Here is a 6,415-nt window from a genome sequence, read left to right as displayed (position 1 = left end):
TTCCAGTTGTGTGGTTTTCAATCTCCATGAGGCAAGAGAGTTCCTTGCTTTCTTTTTATGGTTTATTTTTAGTTTGATGCCTTCGTGGTCAGAAAATATGGTTGGCATGATTTCAATCTTGGTGTATATGTTGATGTTTGTCTTGTGTCCCAGTATTTGATTGATCCTGGAGAATGATCCATGTGTGCTTGAGAAAAATGTGTACTCAGATTTTTTTGGGTTTAGTGTTCTATAGATTCTGTTAAGCCCAAGCCTCTAGATCCTTATTTAAAGCTTTAGTGTCTTTACTTATTTTTCGTCTTGTTGATCTATCCATTGTTGATGTGGTGTGTTGAACTCTCACACTACGTAAGTGTTTTCTCTGATGTCTGTTTTCAAAGATGACAATAGTTGTCTGATATATTTTGGTGCTCCTTCATTTGGTGAGTATATGTTAATGAGTGTTATTTTTTCTTGAAGTATTGTCCCCTTGATCATAATGTAGTGACCGCCGGGGTCCCTTTTTACCTTTTTGAGTTTGAAATCTGTTTTATCTGATAGAAGTATAGCTGTTCCTACTTTCTTTTTTGGTCCATTTGCTTGTAGGATTGTTTTTCATCCTTTAACTTTGAGACTATTTTTATCTTTTGTAGCTAAATGTGTTTCCTGGAGACAGCAAAAGGTTGGGTTTTGTTTCTTAATCCAGCCTGCGACTCTGTGTCTTTTTATTGAAGAGTTTAGTCCATTTACATTTAGAGTTAATATTGATATGTTAGTATCTGTATTTGCCATTGTGTTTGTCTTTCCTTCGATTTTATTTATTTATTGTTTTAATAACTTTTTTTTTTTTTGGCCTTCTTTCATCCCTCTGAGGTTTCTTGCCTCTGGCTTTAGGATTCCTTGTAGTATTTTTTGGAGTTGGGGTTTAGTCGTAATGAAATTCCAGAGTTTCTGTTTGTCTGGGAAGGTCCTTATTCTTTCTTCATAGAGGAAGGAGAGCTTTGCAGGATAGAGTATTCTTGATTGGCATTTGTTTTCTTGGAGTCTGTTGAGTCTGTCCCTCGACTCTCTCCTTGCCGTAGTGTTTCTTCAGAGAAGTCTGATGTCAGTCTGATTGATTTTCCTTTGAATGTTATCTGTTTCTTCCCTGTTGTCAGCTTCATTATTTTTTCCTTGCTTTGGATTCTTGGGAGCTTTACTATTATGTGTCTTGCTGTGTTTTTCCTTTCATCATGGAAATTTGGTATTCTTGCTTCTTGTATATCAATTTTCAGCTCCTTCTTCACGTTTGGGAAGTTCTCTTCAATTATTTCCTTGAATATTTTCTCTGTTCCTACATCTCTCTCTCTCCTTCTGGATTCCTATAACTCTTATATTTCCTTTCCTCATGGAGTCAGATAGTTCCCAAAGTCTTTCTTTGGTCTTTTTCCTTCTTACTTCTCTTTCCTTTTCTGCTTTGGTTCTTTTTATTTCTGTGTCTTCAAGAGTACTTATTCATTCTTCCATTTCATCTATTCTGCTTTCATGGCTTTTCCCAGAGTTCTATAGTGCCTCCATTAATTCTTTGATCTCATGCATTTGTTTTACTTCCCTCTTTAGGGACTCAATTTCATTCTTCTGATCATTGATTATTTTTCCCTTGTCATTGTTTTCCTTTATGACTTCTGTCAGTTTTTTAATCACAGCATTTTAAATTCTCTTTCTGGAAGGCTCAGAAGTTCTTCCAAGTTACTGTCGTTGCAATCTGGTGGGTGGTTTTCTTTTTGTGGTGTGCCTTTTTCCTGAGGAGTTGTTGGGTTGCATGTAGTTTTTCTACTCCCTACTGCCTGTTTTCTAATTTGCCGTATGCCTTGGGACACTGTGTTGCTGGTACTAGCCAGCATCTTTTTGGTGTGCTCTTTGTGGGGTTTGGGAACTGGCGGTCTAAAGGAGTCAAATACTGTTATGCTAGAGGTCTAGTGAGGCAGTGGTACTTTGAGTATGTTAATTGTCGCTGTCACAGAATATTTCCTCCTTCTGTGTTTAATTACAATGGTGTGTCTTGAAGTCCCACAAACTTCCCTGGAGGTGGGGCAGCTGGATTGCACTCTGGGTTGCAAATCACTGGATCGCTCTCTCGTTTCCATCTTCCTGCCAGGTGGGACCAGGCTTGTGGGGGCCTTCAGCTCACCTCTGACTGCACAGGGAACCTTTTCCTTCTGGTTCCACAGGGAGCCTTCTGCCATTTTCAAGCAGTCTTTACTGAAGAAAGGTCCCTATTCTACAATGGCAATGTGAGGAAGCACTCCCCTGAGTGCCAGGTCTCACAAAATATTTTTAAATGAATAGTATTACTCATGTAGTACAGCAAAACCTTATTTTGAAATGTTATGGAAATATATAGGATATTAAAATGGACTTTTGAAAAAAAAATTTTTATTTCGTGTGAACAAGCAAATGAGAAAATGCTCATCATCATGGAAATACAAATCAAAACCACAATGAGATAGCATGTCACACCTGTGAGAATGGCCCATATCAAAAGACCAGAAACAGCAAGTTTTGGTGAGAATGTGGGAGAAAAATTCGGAAGCCTTGTACACTCTTAGTTGGAATGCAGACTTGTCAGTCCCCTATGGAAAACAATATGGAGGTTTCTCAAAATGTCAAATAATACATCTACCATATGATTAAGCATTTTGACTCCTAGGTATCTTCCTGAAGAATGCAATAACAGTAATTTGAAGGGATATCTGCACTCCTATGTTCATTGCAGCACTATTCACAATAGCCAAGTTATGGAAACAACCTAAATGCCCAAGGACTTATGAATGGATTACAAAAATGTGACATACAGAAGAGCTAAAAAGAAACTTCTCTGAAGAGGAAATGCAAATGGCCAACAGACATATGAAAAAATGTTCAACATCACTTGTAATCAGGGAAATGCAAATCAAAACTACCATGAGATACCATCTTACACCAGTGAGAATGGCACATATTAAAAAAACTAGCAACAACAAATGTTGGCGAGGTTGTGGAGAAAAAGGAACTCTCCTGCACTGTTGGTGGGAATGCAAACTGGTCCAACCACTATGGAGAGCTGTGTGGAGATTTCTGGACCTACTAAACATAGAGCTTCCATATGATCCAGCAATTCCACTCCTAGGTATTTACCCAAAGGACACAGAAACATCAATTCCAAAGAGCACCTGCACCCCTATGTTTATAGCAGCACTGTTTACAATAGCTAAGCTTTGGAAACAGCCCAAATGCCCAAAAATAGATGACTGGATCAAGAAGATGTGGTACATATACACCATGGAATATTACTCAGCATTCAAAAAAGATAAACACATGCAATTTGCAGCAACATGGATGGCGCTGGAAGGGATCATGCTCAGCGAAATAAGCCAAAAAGAAAAAGAAAAATACCGGATGGTCTCACTCATAGCAGGAATCTAGAAAACTTAAATAAGGGATCAGGAAAAAGAATAACTATAAGAAAGTGAAAATCAAAATCAACAAAAAACTATGAACCAGAGACACTTTTTGGGGGGTGGGGGCCAGGAGGCGAGGGATTGGGGTCAGAATGTGGCATGTGCAGTTGTATGGGGAATATAAAAATAAAATTTATTATTTAATAAAAAAACAAAACAAAATAAAACAAAAAAAACAAAAATGTGACATATATAAACAACACAATACTACTCAGCTTTTTAAAGAAGTACATGCTTGTCGTTTGAGACCACACCACAATGTCAAGTGAAATAAGTCAGAAGGAGAAAGACAAATAGTGGATGGTTTCACTCGGGAAATATAGAGAGACAAAACAAAGGGTCAGCGAAACCAATCAATAACAAACTGTAGAATCTGACTGGAATGGAGGCTATAAGACTGTGGGGAGGAGCGGGGAAAACAAAGTGGAGAGGGAGAGCAATGAACCGTAGGACCATAGGTGTCTCAGTGGTGAGTGGGGTGTGGTGATGTGCACCTGAGGAGGTATGATCTTTTTTTTTTTTTTAAATGTTATTTTCTTTTTTTTTTATAGAGGCATGTTTTATTTATTTATTTATTTATTTGTTTGTTTGTTTTGTTTATACATGCACTGGGCACAGTCAGAAGCGCGGGAGGGTGAGAGAATTCACCAGAGCCAGAGCAGGGAGCAGAGCAGGCAGAAGGACCGAAGTACACTGCTGAGGGGAGCAGCGGGCGGCAGGAGAGGTCTGTGCGCCATGTGGGACCCTCCTCCGGTGGCCGGGGAGCAGCTGGGGATTGAACCGGCGCTGCAGAGGCCGCGGGCAGCTTCGCAACCCAGCGCTCAACCGCTGCGCCACCAGGGAGGCCCTGAGGAGGTATGATCTTACACCTCTGAATCATACACAAATGTTGTAAACCAATGTTATCTCAAAAAAAAAAAATTCAGCGTTATAAATATGTTGATGGATAAAGAAATTTTAGTTATCCCTGAAATAGATCTTAATACGCAATTTCTAAGAAATCCGTCTGGGATGGCTCCCAACTGACCTTTTGTGTTGGTGAAAAGATTTGTATGTACCACCTCAGTTCAGTGTCATTTGAACACACAAACTGGTTGGTTATTTGTCCCTCCTTCACAGATTTTGGAGTCTGGTCATTTTATAGCCATATTGTAAAGTCAGGATTATCCTGTTCTTTGTATTACTTTACGTGATTATACATCACACACATTGTTTTAAAAGAGTCAAGTTAAGAGAATGATTTGATTAGGTTTTAAATTCAGCCAGCAGCACAAAACTTAATTATTTTAAAGTTCTTACTCAGGTTACAGAATTAAGAAAATTTTCATCTATTTTAATCATGTATAGCATGTGAAGAACTTGCTTATACGTGTTTGAACCAGAAGCCACGTAAACATATACTCATACAGTGTTGCTAATGGTATATTAAATTGGTCCAGCACTTTGAAAAATAATTTGGCATTATGTAGCAAGAACAATACACCCTTATATTTTTTGATGTGGTAGTCTAACTTTAAATAATTTAAAAATATGGGAATGAAGCTACTTGCATGAATCTTAAATGTTAAATTAGGGATATAGATGATTTTTTTCCTTCTTTCAAACATTGTTCTAATTATGCATACATATTTCCATCATTTAAAATTAGCTTAAACATTAGTAATGAGTTTAAAAGTTCCAAATTTCTAGAATCGTATATTATTGGCAATCCATGCTAAAATGATACATAAATATTTGTTTGCTAATATTCTGCTGTTTGCAGAGTAAATTTTTTAGTTAAGCAAATGTCAGTTGCTGCTGTCACATTCTGCATTAAAGTTACATAATAATTGGCAGAGATACTCTTGGGTAAATGTGGAGAAAAATCAAAGAAAAGGAAAATGTCAACCATCCCAGTCAGTGACAAGATCAATAATAGTGACAGGACATCAATCCAGCTTGAGATCTTACTTGGAGAAGACACTAAATAATTGGGATGAAATATGGTCACTCAACAACATAGGGGAAGATTTAGGAGTAACAGGTATTCCAGACCAAGTAGATCCAAGAACGAATTTAAAAAGAAAAAGTCAGGGTGTGTTCAGAGAGCAGAAAAATCCAAAGTGTCTTCATTATAGGTCATTTACAAATTATTAGATGGGGATTAGCAGGTATAAAGAGGTTAGTGGTGGCTGAAGACCTTTGGTCTTATTTGGAATGCTTTATAGAAACTATAAAGATACGCCATTAAAAAGTCACATAAGGTCAAAGTTGATTCTAGAGACTGTATGGAATGAGCTAGAAGGGAGGGGAGAGCAAGGCATAAATTGAGGTTTCTGCACTAAACTAGGATCTTCACTGCATAAAAGTATCTGAATTAGCACTTCCAAATTATCTGTTACTTTATTTTGTTTAAAAGATTTATTTATTTATTTATTTATACAAGAACTGGGGTACAGGCCAGAAGCACAGGAGGGTGTGAGGATTCACCAGACACAGAGCAGGGAACAGAAAAGGCAGATTGAAGAAATGCACTGCTGAGGGGAGCAGCGGGCAAGACAGGAGAGGTCTGCGGAGCCTTGGGGACCCTTCCTGGCTGGCCGGATTGAACTGGTGCTACAGAGGCTGCCAACAGCTCCACAGCAAGGCGCTCAACAGCCTGAGCCACCAGGGGAAGCCCCAGAGAAATATTTAAAGGTATTGAAGCCAACATATATGTTGAGAAGTGAAAGGACTTGGAATTCTATTTTTTAAATTGCATTTTTTATTGAGGTAATATTGTTTTCCACTATATTATTTGTGCTATATGTTCACACCTCTTAAAATGTATGTTACCACAGCATGACGACCACTTAGACACCCATAATACCGGACCACAGCCCATTGTGCCACCTCACCTTCCTACTTACTCACCACCCTCCCTTTCTGGTAACTTCAATTCTACAGTGAGACTACAGCTGTTCCGGAGAGTGCAGGTT

Source organism: Talpa europaea, assembly GCF_964194135.1.
Source record: "Talpa europaea genome assembly, chromosome: 6".
NCBI lineage: Eukaryota > Metazoa > Chordata > Mammalia > Eulipotyphla > Talpidae > Talpa > Talpa europaea.
The sequence above is the reverse complement of the archived record's forward strand: the minus strand, read 5'-3'. Positions refer to the sequence as shown.